Source organism: Sceloporus undulatus, chromosome 3 (assembly GCF_019175285.1).
Source record: "Sceloporus undulatus isolate JIND9_A2432 ecotype Alabama chromosome 3, SceUnd_v1.1, whole genome shotgun sequence".
Classification (NCBI taxonomy): Eukaryota; Metazoa; Chordata; class Lepidosauria; order Squamata; family Phrynosomatidae; genus Sceloporus; species Sceloporus undulatus.
Genome location: NC_056524.1, coordinates 236297307 through 236315664, shown reverse-complemented (window position 1 = coordinate 236315664; position 18358 = coordinate 236297307).

Genomic DNA, 18358 nt, shown 5'->3' with positions numbered 1-18358 from the left:
CATGACCAACATGGGCCTATCCCAGTTTTTTGTTCAGAACAGGAACATCCATGGGCGGAGGTCATTTATACATCTTCTTTGTCATGGACGGACCATTTCTTGGTCAAGGTTGGACTTAAGACCACTCTCCAAGGCCCCCCCAGGAGTGGTGGACCTATTAGAATGGTCCGCCCGCGGAGGCTGATGGAACCTACTAGGTTCCAGAAAGCCTTAGAGGGTAATGGGTGGTAGCAACGGTGATTCTGTCGAAGCCTTGGTATCCACCTGGAACAACGATCTCACTAAGGCTATATCACTCCTGAGCATCCTTTCCAGCCCACTTCTAACAGAAATCCTTGGTATACCACAGAGCTTAGAAGGATGAAACGGGCTGGACAATGACTAGAGTGCCACTGGCAAAAGACTCTACGTTTATCCGACAAGACACATCATAGGACTTTTCTCAAAGCCTATCAAGTGGCAATAGATGCAGCAAAGAAGTCTTTCTACTCTGCATCTATTGCGTCTGCAAAGTCTCACCCAGCAGAGCTTTTCAGAGTGATAAGGAAGCTAGCTCAGACTCCTCCTGCCCTGATTCCCTTGTTACAACCTATGGAGGCCTGCTGTGATGCTTTTAATAACTACTTCACAGATAAAATCTCTCTGATAACGGCTGACTCAGACGCCGGTATTAGTACAGAAACAGAAAGAGAGGTGTCCAGTGGCTCCGCTAATGAGATTTTATTGGATCCATTTCAGTCTGTGAGTACTGAGGACACAGACAAGCTACTTGGAAAGGTCAAAAAGACCACTTACCCTCTTGATCCCTGCCCATCCTGGCTAGCTAATGAGGGAGGCGAGGCAACTTTGAGTTTACTAAGATCGATAATTAACGCCTCCTTCAAGCCAGCTTAAAACTGGCTGTAGTTAAACCTTTACTTAAGAACCCTTTTCTTGATCCCCTGTAAAGATCCAACTATCGGCCAGTTTCTCTTCTTCCATTTTCAGGCAAGGTGATTGAGAGTGCTGTGTGGACAGTGCTGTGCGGACATCATGATCACTCACAAATGTGCCAATGGCTCCCTGCACACAGTGTAAAAAGAACCCGTCAGGAGCGGGTTCTTTTTAAACCTCCCAGAGGCTGTGCCATTTGTCTGCTGCAGCCTCCATCTGGGGCAGAAAGGGGTGGCCTCTCACCACCCCTTTGTACCAGTCTGTATCCTCCCTCAGTTTTTAGCCAGAATCCTGTTGGTGCTTGGTTTCAGGACACACATACCCTCTGTGGATACCAAAATCTGTGAATGTTCAAGTTCCATTAAATACAATGCAGAGAAAAATTATGTTCTTTATATAAAATGGCAAAAATATGGTTTCCTTTTTAGAATTTATTTTTTTAAAAACATTTTCACACTGCAGATACTTGAATCCATTGATAATGAACCCATGGATCTGAAGGGGCAACTGTACATGTATATATTCCCTTACACATGTGGTTATCCTTTTGTTGTTGTTGTACAATAGACATATTCAGTTCATGGTTATGTAAACAGAGTTTCCCAAGTGTACCTTAATCCTATTGTTCCAACTACCACATAGCCATTGATTTGCCTGTGTGTGGAATCACCTTTCAACAATTTATTCAATGGGTTAACTCTAGTTTGACCAAGCCAACAGGATTCCAGCCATATAGATGTATATTCTTAGATGGTATGTAATTATTTGTCAGTGCCTTCAGAGTACCATTTTATTCAATGATATTACAGAAGCAGCCTATTGTACAATGGACAGCAGGCATATTCTGTAACCAATTATATGTCTGCCAGTTTCAGTATTCAGCAGAAAATTGGTGCAGCTAACCACCAAATAATTATATGAATTTAGATTTATACTATTTAAGCATGATGTGGGATTTCAGCATTCCTTAAAAACTATTCCATTGAGTCTCACCATAATGAGAAACAGTCTTACTCATATGCTTTCATGTTCAGCATCCATAGTTTTCTGTAGGTTTTCCAGGCTATGTGGCCACATTGTAAAAAAATTTATTCTTGATATTTCACCTGCATCAGTGGCTGGCATCTTCAGAGCTACAAACATGCCAGCCATAGATTCAGGTGAAACATAGGAATAAATTCTTCAAGAAAAAATAATGTAGCCTGGAAAATCCACAGAAAACTAAATCTTACTCATTTTTATTCATGTGCTGTACACCAGAATGATTTCTAGATTGGTATAAGACAGTTTGGGGGCCTAAATAACTAAAGGTACCAAACTCAATCTGGTCTTGGAAGGTAAGCAGGGTCAACCCTTGTTAGTACTTGGATGGGAGCTCACCAATGAATATATTTAGAGGAAGGAACTGGCAAAAACCACTTCTGTGTATTTCTTAGCTTTAAAAAAACCCTCTGAAATTTACAGACTCACCGTAAATTGACAGGACCTGGAGGCACATATACACTCATAAGACAATTTTGCTTTTGAAATTGTACAATCACAGGTTCACTCTGGTTCTGAGTCACTTGGCTATGAGTGAGGCATAGCCAAGTCACCAAAGGTGAGACAATTGTGCAATAACCATTAACAATGAATGTTCTGAACACATTTTTCCAGTAATTATAAATATAATAATATAATAAATAATAATAATAATAAAACTTTAATTTATATCCTGCTTTTTGTTACCACAATTAAACTGGCGTACAACCTTTAAAAAATACAATATATACAATTTCCACCACCCCCTTAAAAAGGATTAAACAATTCTATCCATTAAAATTACAGAGAATAAAATCTAAATACAATAATACAATAATAGAATAATGGTGGGCAGAGTTTTCACTTATATATGTCTGTGGGGGGATCTTTACAAGATCATCCTGAGTAATTACTCTTTTTTCTATCATAAGCTCATATTGAACTAGATCATACCAAGTGCTCCTATGCTTGTTTTGTATTAGGTTGAAATTCCATTTTATTTTTCTTCCTGCATAGAAATTCATATATTTTTGGTACTCACTTTCCCTAATGTACACACTGTTGAAATACATTTTTCTTGATGTATGAATTTTAATGTGCATTCTCTACCTGCTAAAATTTGTATACTTTTTCCAAAGGTACACTGTTGATGCACATTACAAAGTAAAGGGTTATTGTTGCTGCTGTTTGCTTTCAAGTTGTTTCTGACTTATGGTGACCCTAAAGTAACCCTATCATGCAGTTTTCTTTGCAAGATTTGTTCAGAGCAGGTTTGCCTTCACCATCATCAGAGGCTGAGAGAGTGTAACTTGCCCAAAATCACCTAGCGGGTTTTGATGACTCCTAGAGAATAAAATAGATCAATTTGAAAGTATGCTTTTAGTTGTCATCCAAGAGCAAGTAGGCACTTTCAAGTAAAAAAATTCCTAGAAGGAAAAAGTGAGCTGCCGTAAATCATTTGGACATCCTAGTAGATAGTAGATTGTCATCCAAGTTGCCATTTTGAAGTAGAAATTCCAAACTGGAGCTTCCTAGAAGTTACAGGATGACGAAACCTCATCAGGTTTTTTTTAAAGAGCTAGAAAACAGGAGAGAGGTTTCTGGAGCTATGCTGCTGAATTCTTGAAATTTTTACCCAAAATGAGGGAATAGACTGAGGAAATGAGCTCACTGAATACTCTTGGTAGATTCTTAAAAACCAGGACATCCCATAGACTCTTTTGGTGTATTGGGTACAGATCCAGGCAGTACTGGTTACAATTCAGCTAGAAAAGTGAAGAGAGCTCTCCAAGGCACTGCTAGTAAGATTCCTCATATTAAAAATGGGGTGGGGGGTGGGAAAACAATATACCGGGGGAAGGGGGCACTGATCTCTTTTGATACATTACATGCAAATTTGGACAGCAGTGGGTACACTTCAGCTAGTACTGAAATATGGCTATAATTATTTAAATAAGCCACCCCAGCCAATACAATTATGCAGTGTGACAAGAATGAAAACTGGAAAATCAGTGTTGTCAGAAACTTTTGAAGGGCAAGAAAGGTGACTTGATAAAAAGCAAGTTCCACAGTGAGGCAAAGCCTTGATCACCTGCTGTAAAGATTAAGAATTGTAACATCACTCTGTGCCTGTTCTGTGTCACTTTTACATACAAAAACAACAAAGTCATGTGGCACATTAAAGAGTAATTTTTTTATTATTTCTGATATGTTTTCATGGATTGCAGCTGAGTTTATCTGGTGCACACCAGAATACATTCATATATATCTACCCATCCTACCTCATTCCATATTAAGCTAGAAGGATTTGTTAATGCACAACATTTACCTTATATTATATGTTTGTATTTTTTTCCTATAAATTGCATCTTTCTAGCTGTGTTTTATCTCAAAATGTCACATTTTAAGTGGACTGGAATATATTTCATAGCAGCATTTGATTAGTCCCAACTAGAGTAAAACCATTACATCAAATGTTGAATGCCAAGTCAACATGCAGATAAATCCTACCGTTTCAATGCATCTAGTCTAAACCAGACAAACAGTAGAATTCAGACCATCATTTCAAATAAATAGAAAACAGAAAATGGTGAAGTACAACATTCGCTAGACAGATACATTTCAATCTACACATTAATCCCAGGAGGTGCAGATCAGCTCAGTTCCTGTCAGAATTCATAAAGACTAAATTCCTCAGCCACCCTGACTTAATAGTAGATAGATTTCCCTGAAAACAGATGCGTTAAGATTGGCACAGCAGAAAGAAATATGGGACAGCCAGGGACTATAATGTTGAAGACCATGAGGTGGATTTTGCAATAAAGTTCATGGCTGATTCTGTTTTTGTGGCAAAACCCACACAGATTTTCTCATACATATGTAGTTTTTTTTTTCCTGTGCATTTCTAAATAGACAAAAAATGCTTGTTTGTTTTCAGCAAGCCATTAGCTCAGTCTTGATATAGCAGTTCCATCATAGCATGCAGATATATTTCCAGAGACCTCATTCATTGTTTTACAGTTCCATGTATCTCAGATAGGATAGCACTTGACAAGAGAAACTGAATGAATTTAGAATTTAAAGCCATGGAGCTGACACCAATTGAATGTTTCAACAGACAGAGTTGAAAACCTGCTGGCTATAGTTCTTCTGTACAATGAAGCCATAGATTTCTAATAGTTTCTTGCTGTTGCAGTTCACCTTGAATATAAGATATGTTTTTTTAAAAAAATGCTGTTAGTGATCTCTAATAATAAAATGTATATTGTTACCCTAAAGGTGGAGGGACTTGGGGGTCTCCAACAACTGTGTCAGCTATTTATATCTATTTATACCAGTACTAACTGTGGGGGACTCCAGGTTTGGTGAAGAAGAGGACCCTGCCTAACAAAGTAAAGTAATGCATTTCCACTAGTCCCAATCCTCCTTCTTAAGCCTTTCTGTTATACCAAATTTGCCAGAAGTGCCACACACTCTAATGAATTAAAATTTTCCAATTAATTAACTTGCTGAACAATCTTTGTTGACTTGGACAATAAACATGTTAAGCCATATAAACATCATAAGGAAAAACTAAGAAGTAAATACCTTAACAAGTTACGTAGCTATTGTTTCTGGCCTCTGTATGAGGGCTTTTTACTCACTGAACTGGGTACTTTTGCTAGGCTATATATGTTTGACTGGTTGTTTGACCTGAAACTATGAAATGAGACACCTGAAACTGGGATGTAGTGAAAGGTCTTTGCTATTCCTTAAACATACAAGGTTTTGTTTTGTTTTGTTTTCTCAGTGCTCACCTCAAGTATTTACAAATTTTGATATTTGACACCTACATGAATGAGATATACACATTTACAGATAACTTCATTTGCAAAACAAGTAGCGGGGTAGACACTTCTTGAGAAATTCAGTCTTAGGGACATTTTTTTCTTAAGTAATAAAAGTAGCAGTGCCTCATCCATTCATTTTAGTTGTGTGAGTCCCAGTCATGGCAGTTTGAATTACTCCACTCAGCTGCAGGTGGAGAGAGGGAGAGGAAGGAATTCCATCATACACAGACCATACTTTGTGTTGGACATTGTGGAAGGGAAAGACAGCTGAATGTTTTATCACCACTAAAAGACCCAGTCACCACTAAAAGATTCATTACAGCTTCACATGCATCTGACATTGTATATAAACATACACAGATATAGTAGGATCACCTATATATCTTAATATTCCCCATTTTAATTGTGTTTGTCTCAATGAAGACAACTCCATTCAGCTGGAGGAGAGGAGGGGAGGGGCAGAGGGAATTCCCACCATAAACACAGTCCATCCTTATAGATCCCTATATAGATTTATAGTTCACACCATTAATTTCAAAAAGAATTAGTGAGAAAGATAGCTGAATGTTTTATGGCCCTCATTCTTCAGGAATTTGTGAGAAATAGTTTGCTTCTCTGTGAGGGGCAACCAAGTTGAACTATCTTGCTCTCCACAGAGAACCAAAAATAGCAATAATATTTCTTGCCCCACTACAGGGAGAGGAACAATAAAGACAGAAACTTACTTCACTGTCTGAAACATACTAAAGGCATGCTGAAGATGTGCATCACAGAGTTGGGGATAGTAGGGCCCGTTATAAATGGGCCAGAAAGTACTCGTGGAGCGCGTACTAGGGTTAGAAAGGGGCGGTGCTTCCACACACCCCTAACCCTAGTGCGCACTCTGCGCACACAAAATGGCAGTGGCCATTCCACACAGCCACCGCCATGAGGACGTCACGACCGCGCCGCCTCTATACGGGGCGGCGCGGACATGACGTCCTCACTCTGCGCCAGGGCACTTAGTGCATTCTTAGCGCGAAGCAGGAAGGAGCTCCATTTCGGAGCTCCTTCCTGGTTTGGTCCGCTAGGCGCAGCCTTCACACAGATGCATCCCAGCGGACCAAAGGAGAAAGGGGCCAAGCGGCCCCTTTCTCCTCCTCCCCGCCGCCGCGGGATGTCCTTGGGGCTTGAAGCCCCAAGGACATCCCTTTCCAGGCTGCGGGGAAGGGGCCTTTTGCCGCTTCCCCGCAGCCTGAAAAGCAGCGGATCGGGGCCTCAGTGGCTGCCTTTCTGGACGCTGAGGCCCCGATACCCCGGGGAAGGGGGTGGGTGCAGCTCGCCTCAAATGGGCGATCTGTAACCCAGCTTAATCTCTTTTTTTCCCCCAATGCCCTATGAATGTCAAGAACAATGAAACAGTTTTTCTGTGATTCTACTGCTGAAACAATACAAATCTTATGGGCTTATCACTTAGGTACTGTGTGAGCCTTGATTTTTCCTGACTCTAATATTTAGCATGAGTAACAAGGTTGTGTGAGAGAGAAAGACAAAGAGAAACATTCATTTAATAAAGACAATTTCTCCCTTCTGATATGTGCCTTCTTTCAACTCCTTCTTGGTTGCATGGCATTATTATTATTATTATTATTATTATTATTATTATTTGGTATTTTGCACACATTAAGAAGGATCTCTCTCTTTTGGGGGGAAGACTGAAGGGGAATGGGGATAAAGGTCTCCATTCATTATCATGCCTTCTTTTGGGCTACAGTCCATCTTATATCCACTTACTCTGAAGTAACTGACATTCATTTTATACAATATTAGTTGTAAGCAGATAATATTGCACTCTTCATAACATTAACATCAGATAGTAATTGTATGCCAAAGGTGGGAATCTATCTGAAGCCAAGATGACTAAATTGAAGCTGCCATACTTTGGTCACATCATGAGAAGGCACAACACATTAGAAAAGATGATGCTGAGGAGGGTAGAGGGCAGAAGCACAAGAAGAACACTGCATGCCAAATGGATAGACTCAATCATGGAGTCCACAGGCCTGGGCCTACAGGAACTGAGTAGAGTAGAGGATGGGGGGCTTGGACACATCTCATTCACAAGGTCATCATGAGTTGGAGGTCAAATCAAAGTCAGCTAACACAACGACAAAAGTACATTCTGTGTTTTCATCATATTAAACATCTGAGTAAACTAAAACAGCCTGGGCTTGCTTCCAGAGTTTTTCTGTGGGTGTGGAAGAAAAATAAAGAAACAGGCACCTTCAGTGATTCAGAGAGCAAACATCATACAGCTCTCTAAGAATCATTGACATAATTCACTAGAGGAATCTGTTACTCCTAAGCCAAGAATTAACTAGCTTCATCGGCAGAAAAATACATCTGGGTACAGTTTTCATATTCTCAAGGAGATTTCTTGTAAAGTCAGATCTCTATCTTTATTTTTTCCTGGCTAGTGAAACTCATTAGTAGTCAAAGAAAGATGCCAACACAACAGCATCATTCCTGGCTATTTACCCCTCTCCTCCTTTTTTTAAAAAGCTGCATTCATCTCTGTAGAGTTCATAAATATAGCAATTAAGACAATTAGGCAGGGTGTGTGTGTGTCCCCTATTGCATGCAAAAATTATTCTTCTTGTAGTGTGATGGTGTTTCTGTCTCTTTGCATTAGCAGAAAATGAATTTTTAATCATGCTTCAGATTGCTGTGTGTGTGTGTGTTTTATTATTAATAGCATTTCAGAGCTGTGTACAAGAACATCGATCTGCTGACTCCCTTGCAGTGTTAAGGGAAAGCTTCACTGAAGCTCAGTCTTGTAAAGTTTTAGGATATCTCATCTGCATTAGAGTGTTGTTGTCACTTGCCTGTTGTTGCAAAGACCACAGAGAGACCCACTTTTCTCTTTTGTCTGATCGTTTTGTAGCTTCTTTCAACTCTCAGTGTCCATACTGGAGGAAAACAGCTAACACCATCACTGGTCCTTTGCTGTTGCTCATTAACATTTGTGACAGGCATAGCAATCACATTCCCAACTGCACAATATATAACTGAGGAAATCTTATACAGAAGCCTTGGACATTGTACATTAAAGACTTTGGTGAATCAATGTATCACAGTTCCTGCGAAAACATTTGGCAGGCATGCCTAGACTGATCAGAAGATAAGAATCAAAAACTATTCAATAAAGCAAGGGAAAAGAGAGAATTGGGCATTTTCAATAAGAGGTATGGGTTAGTGTGTATTCCAACAGTAGCGTAATTCTGTTGAAACTATTCATAATTTGAATTGTATTGATTTTTCTGCCCAGCACACCAGCTAAAATCAGTCACCAGGTTTGCTAATGCTAAAACTGCCATGTTTTCTTTTACTACTTTTCTCTAACAAGGAACCTATGTGTTTTGCTTAAGGTTAGGGACAAATCTGGGTAATTGTGACATTCTATCTTTTTTAAGTCGGGGATCAGCTAGCATATGAAGAAATATTGTACCAAGTTTGTTGAGGTGTTGTTGTTGTAACATTTCTCTGTTGTGCTCCTGCTGGAACCACTGCAATGCATACTTGGAAATGTAGATATTTTTGGTTACAAATTATGTCTAGCTCTTCATTGGTCTGGATGGCCCTTGTAGTCTCCTCCAACTCTATGATTCTAACTGCTTTAACCCTGTAGTGTGGATACATCCAAAGAGTCTGGAGAAATCTCAAAATCTTGCTCACATCTGACTATGATGAGTTAAGGAGGTATTCTTGCTTCAGGTGGCAAGAATCAGGTAGGAGGGCAGATAGATATATCTTTCTCTCTCTTGCTCTTACTCTCTCTGTGGCTGAAGGCCATGTTTCCCCAGCTGGTGGAGCCCATCACAGAGCATTCCTTGCTACTGTTATCATATGTCACAACAGGAAAAAAGTCAACAGGTCTTCCTACAAGTTCCTACAAGTAATTAAGTCTCATGCTGTCTAAGGAACCTACAAAATGCAGTGTTGGACAGTCGAGTGACATACAGGGTTAGCAGTGTTTGCTCACTATTTTATGACATTTTATACTAATAACAGTATTCCTTATCTGTTGCATTTTAGCATTTTTATTTATGATCAATACACCTTCCTTTGATTCTGGTGAAAATATGTTTGTTCTGAGTATTGTTCAGGCTTAAGGAAAAATTTTCTATTGCAGTGGCATCACAAGGAGTTGCAAGGGATGTAATAATGCTAAGAACATTAAAAAAAACAGAGAGAAGATTTGCCTTTCAAACCATAAGACCATCTAAGCAGACTGTTGCCCAGTTTCAAAGCCCTTTGGAAGAGCCCATGGACAGACAAGCTAGGCAAGCCTGAATAAAGGCAGCTAATCACAGTTATGGGAAGGCCTGTGGAAGAAAGAATATAAAACCAGAGGATTGTCAAACACAGCTAAGAGATCAGATTAGAGAGGGTCAGCTAGGAACAGAGAATGATAAGGGCTAGAAACAGATTTTTAAAAACCCTGGAAAGCATGTACTCACAGTAGAAGAGTGGGACCTTGTTTCCTTTTACTCTTCTACTAGAAACAGATAAAGACAGAAAGCTAAGAGAGAGAATTATGGCTTGATGGGAGTTGAGAGTGTGAAAAGAGTTCAGGAAGAAATGTTACTTTGTTTTAACTAAGTAGTTACATAGTACTGTATAAGGAGCCAACGTAAGGTTAGATATTTAACTTTGGGCTATACAATAAACTTTATTGTTGCACTCTCTCCAACTGTCCAATTTTGTGAGGGAACAACATCTCAATTAATTTTCTGTCATCCCACTTTTTCATCTGCTTTTAAAATGTCCCATTTTCTCAGTGGCTCAAGTGGTTAAGACACTCTCTCTGTTGATTGCAAGATCGGCAGGTTGGCAGTTTGAGGCCCAGGTGCCGCATGATGGGGTGAGCTCCCTTCACTAGTCCCAGCTTCTACCAACCTAGCAATTTGAAAGCAAGCAAATGCAAGTAGACAAATAGGTACCACTTTGGTGGTAAGGTAAACAGCATTCTGTGCAGTCATGCTGGCCACATGATCACAGAGTAGTATCTGACAATGCTAGCTCTTCATCTTAGTAATGGAAATGAGCACCACCCCCTCTGGTCGCACACGACTTAAGAACTTTGTCATTGTGGAATACCTTTACCTTTACCTTCATTCCTGCAAACTAAGATCAAAGTGCAAAATTAGTTTGCACTCATTTGGCTCAGCACAGGGGAGACGGAAGGATCTTGCCCTTGCCAATAGACTCAGGCAAAAGCAAATTGCAGTAATCTCTACTAGCTTCCGTGTTCTTCCTCATTACTAAGACCTGTTACAGACTGCCAAAATAAAGCTGCTTCGGGTCTCTTTGGAGGTATGCTATTTAAATGATGCATGGGTCCTAAGAGTCCGGAGGTTGCGCCAAAGCCACACTCCATTCCTAAGCACTGGAGTGCAGCTTTGGTGCAGCTTCCAGATTCTTAGGATGCATGCATCATTTAAACAGCATACCTCCAAAGAGACCCAAAGCAGCTTTATTTTGGCAGTCTGTAACAGGCCTAACGTTTACCATCCTGACCATGCTCTCATGTATCTTGGCCAGATATGTCTTGGTTTTCATCTGTGAAATGTTGGAAGGCATACGTTGCATTACAGATGCAGAGACTCAGTCAAGGAAGCCGTGACCCTGGTTTGCAAGAAATGAACATGGCTGTTGAGGGTAGAGCGTTTTGGAGATGTCTCATTCCTAGGATCACCACAAGCTGAAGCTGGCCTAAAGGCAGTTAACAACAATGCTGTTGTTACTTTATGCATTGCTGTCCAGATGTTTTCCTTTAAGAAATAATAAGAATGCATTACTTCAGTGAACCCAAAGTTCAGCACATCTGCTTGTCAATTATAAGTGTCATCTCAAGACCTAAGAACCAGCACCAGAAAGGCATTTAAAGAGCAAAAGGGCAGGGTGAATGATAGGACCCCCAACAGTTGGAACTACACCACCAAGCTGCATAGGGGATCCAGCACAGAGACCTAGTGAAGATCCAAAAAACTATATACAGCCCCCCAAAAGAATATCTTCAATCTCTCTCTCTACAGGTTCCTTTCCTTCGGACTTCAAACATGCTCTCATTTCCCCAATTCTGAAAAAAAAACCTTCTCTTGATCCCTCCTCTTTGTCTAGCTATCATCCGATTTCTCTTCTTCCCTTTCTTTCTAAGGTCTTGGAACAGGTTGTTTATTCTCGCTGTCTTGAGTTTCTTGAAGCCAAGTCCATCCTCGATCCCTGTCGACATTTAAAGCCCTCCATGGGCTGGCCCCTCCTTATTTATCAGACCTTCTTTCTCCTCACCTTCCCACTAGGGCCCTCCGTTTTGGTAGTCAAGGTCGGCTGTCCCAGCCCAGGATTTCCTCTGCCCCATCTCGGATTCGCCCCTTTTCACTCGCTGCCCCTCACTCCTGGAACCTTCTTCCCCTGCGAACAAGAGCCATCACTTCTTTAACCAGCTTCAAAACGGAGTTGAAGACCATCCTGTTCAGAGAAGCGTTCCCAGGCATTGTGTGATTATCATTTGCTATTTGATGTTCTTTTTTGTTGCCTGTTTTATTGAACCATTTCCTGTATTGCTATGTATTTTATATGTAATATCCTATTATTTCTTAGATTGTACGCCATAGGCAGGGTTTACTCTTTTATATTTATTGTTTTTATGTACAGTGCTGTGCAAATCTACAGAGCTATGTAAAATAATAGAATGATTGGAAGTGGGGGTGATAACAACCTGCCATGCCTGGCAAAACCCAAGTAGCTATATGTAGAGAAATCATACTTTTTTTAGACCAATCTTGTACAGTCCATAGGGAACACAGCAGAATATCTTACTTGAACCTGGTTCTTTTGCTTCAACAGTGTACCTTGATTGAACAGATTGAACAAGACATCTGCTATCTTGCTCCATAAGATTTCATGCCTTCTTCTTGCCAGAAATCGGTCCAAATATTTTTTGCTGTGCTAGAAAAGCAAGCCGCATAGCCAGAGCAATACCAATGGTGGCTGCAACATAATTGCATCTGATCAGTATGAGTTGTTTCTTTATGTGGGTACTAAAGGGACTTTGCATCAGTACATGGCTGGCGATAGTGGGTTGTTAATGTTTAGAAACTGTACTTGTAACCTGCATGTCCTCTGGCATCAACAGCAATGAATGCAGAATGTCTGTCATGTAAATAAGCAGTCCATGAGACAAAACAAAGATCAGACAAAAGGCAAGCAATAAGGAAATGCCACCTCTCACTTTATTGTAGAATTGAAGTCTATTAAAATAATAGACGTACAGCAAATGTAAAAGCAAGCACTCTTTATTGCTATTTTGTCATTGTATAAGAACTGTGCTCTCGTTATTTCCTTCATGCCTGTTTTATTATAGTGTGACAATATGCACACTTTTAAAAGGCATTTTTATAAAGCAATGTTGAGATAAAGAAATGAAAATGTTTTTGTTGGGCTATTTCTACATACATTAATACTCTGTAAACAGAACTTTTGCTACAAATTTGCATTTTATTTTGCTTGGTATATATCAAGGAACAAGTCACAAGAGGACATAATTACTATTGCATGGGTATGGTTTTAGTACACCTTACAGCTATGTTCACATTAATGTTCATTCATTGGATATTAAAACCCATTCAAGATCCAGAGGTTGCTTGGATTAGCAGTTGAATTTTATTTGAATGGTGATAACAGGACTGCATCCTCCACCACATCTGAGAAATTAAGGCAATATTAGGGCAACGTGAGAGCCAGCATGGTGTAGTAGTTTGAGCACTAGAGTATGACGCTGGATACGAGGGTTCAAATCCCGACTCAGCCATATAAACCCACTGTGTGATCATGGACAAGTAACATTCTCTCAGTCTCCAAGAATGGCAATAGTAAACACCCTCAGAAGAAACTTGTAAAGAAAACCCGATAGGTTCACCCTAGGGTGCCCGTAAGTCAGAAAGTACTTGAAGGCACACAACAATAGAACAATAGTAACAACCACAACCACAACCACAACCACAACAACAGTCCAAATGCTATACACAGTTCTGTTTTGGAACAGAGGGGAGCAGCTGAGTGATCAGAAAGAAGAAGGAAGGGATGGGTGGGTGGGTATGCAGAATCTGCCAATTTAGATGATTGATTCACCCTGCCAGAGCTGGTCCTGAGGTCTAATCTGACTTGTTAATTAGTTGTATGGATAAATATTTGTTATGCCTTCACCCTGTACTTCTTTTGAGTAGCTCAAATAGAAATTAGCCTCCCAATAACCTTTTGTGAAACTGAAAAGATACAGCAATCAGAATGATCAAGGCATTAAAGAAACTGCACTGTGAGAAAAAGTTATAAAAACTATGCCTGCTTCATTTTTTAAAAAATTATATTCTGTCTTTCTCACAATATGGGACCCAAGGCCCATATTCACAGAGCTTGCGCTTGCTCAGGACCAAAAAAAGGTCCATAGAAGGCTAAACGGAAGATAGCAGGTAAAATGATCAATAGCTCTTGAGGCATTTGGGTAAAACTAATTTTCAACTGACCTTCAAATATTCAGGGCTAGAGTTTGGAGGACCCCAGTGAGTTGCAGAAATGAGCCCAGTGGTTAAATGCCTGTATTGCAGCTAACTGCAAGGTTGCGAGTTCAGTACCAGCCAAGGGCTCAAGCTCAACTCAGGCTTGCAACCTTTCGAGGTCACTAAAATGAGTACCCAGCTTATAAACCACTTAGGGAGTGCTTTAGTGTGCTGATACGCAGTATAGAAATGTACTTGCTATTCCTATTGCTATGATACTGAAGTTTGCATGCAGCCCATGGGCTATATTTTGCATACGACATGGTGATGAGAATGGAAATTTCTTTTGAATAAACCATGATTTGCTGTTACATCCAGATTTTGGAAACTGTATAAACTATGCTTAATTCAGACAGAGCCAGGTTCTGAAGTTGTGATTCTGGCATGTTTGAATCACAGTTATATTAAACTATCATTTTGTACTAAGTGCTCTGAGTTATCTACAAAAATTTGCCTGCAGCTTGAGTAAGATTAAACCAGACAAGGGACATAAGCATGCCCACAAGTCTTGATACCCAGATCTGAAAAGGATTTGTAACTGCTTTCTTCTTAATGCACTTACAAAATATTCAGTGGTGATGACTATTCTATTATGCAATTATTATTATTATTATTATTATTATTATTATTATTATTATTATTATAGAAATCATAGAAAGAAGATGGAGAACAATTTTTTAAAATGAGAAAAAACAGAAATAGAACAATGAAAAAAGCAAAACATAAATTTACATTTACGTTTATGTTTACCAAAAAAAAACCCATAAGTCATTTAATTATCACCTCTTAACCTACGAGGGCCCAGAATGATGCACAATAGGTAAAAACACTTTTAAAACATTAAATAAAAAATAAAAATACTCGAGGTTTCTCTTTAAAAAATACCTCTAAAATACTTTTTGACAACTTTTTAAAAAACACACCTCTAGAAACAGTTTTAAAAGCAGCCAGAACTGACAGCCCTACTTTTAAGATTCAAAGGCCAACTGAAATAGCAAAGCCTATACTGCCCAGCAGAAAGTCAAAAAGGATGAAGCCAGCCTGGTCACCCTCAGGAGGGAGCACCACATTTGGGGCGCTGCTGTAGAGAAAGCCCTGTTGTGTGTACCCACCAGCATAACCTCACAAAGTGATGGGACACATAAGAGGGCCTACTCTGATTATTTTAGATTTCATACAGGCTCATATGGGAGGTTTTAATAAAAGGTGACCAAATATCTTGACAAACAGCAATATGAGATTCATGTGTATCCACCATAAATTCTTAAAGGGCTGTGAGCTTCTCAGCCAAATATCATACATACACACAGGGCTGGTGGGGGATTCAGGGGCCACAAAAGTAGAGTTCAAGGAGCTGTATGCAGCTCATGGGCCACCCTTTGCTCATCCTAGATTTAATGGTGTGGTCATGTCTAAATAGGATTCAAACCAGTTAGTTAAATAGGAATACAGATAATAGTTTGCAAATAATACAAGTCATAATTGCTGCCAACAGGAGTTATTTATCCTGAATGTGTGTGTGTGTTTTTAAAGAAATAATTTCAACTCTGGTGTTTTATTTGAGATATTGAACAGTTTTTCTAATCTTGAATAGTTAATAATTTTGCCCTGACTACAATACCTTGGTTATGAATAGCTACAAACTGCCAAATTGTTCATGCAAAAATATTCAAGAAAGGCTGTTTTATCACTACCTTTGGAAATTAAGTTATAAAACACAAAAACACAAAAAAACCCAGCATAGTATATATTAATCTAAGCTTTCAGGGGCTGTGCACAGATTTAATTTTATCAGAATTTCTTTTGGTCTTCCTAGAAACATTTCATGTTCCTTAAAATGGCCTTGGAGACATTTGTTTAATAATGGTTGTCAGAACAATGCCTAAAGGCTCGCTTTTGGAGCACAGCTAGATTAATATTCGTGGTCAGATCCCACCACAACACAGATAGAGGAAATCTTAGTGATGGAAATGTTGTTGTGTGAATCAGGCTGTATCTGGTCCATGTTAGCTTGATTTATATTCAAGCAAAAGTCTGTTTGTCCAATTCTGTGATTTTTTTTAAAAAAAAATCATTGAAGTTGTATGCATAAAAGTTTCCCTAACAGACATGTTATATGAACCTTTTCTGCTAATACTTTTCTTGAATATCTTTCCATAATGTATGCATTTATGTATACAACCTTACAAAAATACAGTTTTCTACAGTTTTTGAGCTAAGAACCGCAATGTGAAATTTCCCATTATTCCCAAACAATCTAACCATTTATTTTTAGTTTTAGTTTTATTTTGGATGATGGTGAAGGCCCTTATAGTCCAATACATCTGGAGAGTACCTAGTTGGGAGGGTCTCTGTTTGTGAGTCCTTACATCTGTTCTTTACAACCTATTATGGGGAGGAGGGGACACTGCTCTACATGGTATAATTGATTGAGTGTTGGACTGCAACTCTAGAGACCAGACTTTCAATTCCCACCTTGGCCATGGCAATCCACTAGGTGATCTTGAGCAGGTCACATTCTGCAGTCTCCAAGGAAAGCAAAGACAAAACACCCTCTGGACAAATCCTAACAAGAAAACCCTGTGACAGATTTGCCTTAGGGTCACCATAAGTGGGAATGACTTGAAGGCAAAAGACAACAACAACAAAACCTGATTGCTAATTTTCAGTTGCACTGTTCCCCCCATGCATGTTCCATTTGATCCTTTCTCACAGACAGTACTCTACAGAGCAGCAGCCAATATGACAGTATAGAATAGACTGTGGGTTCTGAACTGGTACCAGTAGAGATGGGAGTAGGGGTGGAGGGATGGCATTCTGGTGGACCCATAGACTGTCAGCTTCTTAGCACTGTATAAAATGGGGAGTCAAATCTTCTCATAAGTTTGCAGTAAGCATTCATCAATATGTACTGATGTACCTGTGGCAGATGAACTGTGTTTGCATCTACCTGAGGCAGGTGAATGTCTGTGCAGGTGAACTTTGGCACTTAGGATTGCAAGGTCTCAGGGTCCTGGCTGAAACCTGACAGAGTTACTGTTTCCAGACCTCCCGCCAGAGAGATAAATCTCAGGGTAAAAAGTACTGCAGAATGTTTCTTTTATTTTCTTCTCTCTCTCCCTCTCCCCCCTTTTCTTTTTTTTGGGGGGGAGTATGTGTTATGTGAGGCTTTAAAACCTAGGGACCTATCTCCATCCATTCCCAGATAGTGCTAGAACTGTCTGGCTGAGCTTGAACATGTGTGTGTGTGATGCTTATACAACATTGATACAACAAAAAGCCAATGACAAGGGGAGGAAAGTGATGAGAAAAATGGTAGGTGCATGAACCCACCAATTTTGGCCCATTGTGATACTTGAAGTAAAACAAAGGAACTAGACTTCTAGTTCCAGCTATGGCATCAGAACTAAGTAACTGGGGAAAGTTCCTTGAGCCTTCCCCCAAGTGGTGAGCCTTCCCCCAAGTCTTCACAGCAGCATAGGGCCTGAAAGAAGTCTTCATATGTCATGTGTACTGTAGGTAATGGTAGTTGAGATACAAGCCCTAATGGGAATTGTGGCAGCTGCCATAGCTACTGGGATCATTTTGCCACTTACTTAGCTGCCAAAAATGCAAGGGGGGGGTCTCCCCGCCCCCCAGCTCTGGTTTGTCATATTATTGTTGTCTTTTACTCCAATTATGAACCCATTTACCCATTTCTGCAATCAACTCCTCTAAAAGTAGTGACTTGCCTCCAAATTCTCTCCCATGTGATATCACATAAATAACATAATAGTGGCCCATTCCTTCAAGACATATTTTGTCCCTGAAAGTATAGGATTTCAGAATGCTGCTGATCTGGAAACTCTAATGGCAGTGCCTAAGCTGTGCAGAGAAGACTGTGTACTCACTCCTGAACTTTGTTCTCACTTCTCACATGTCTCCTTTCCAGTTGCTACCAGACAATGTTGGCTTCAGCTGCTGATAGTAGTCTTATCC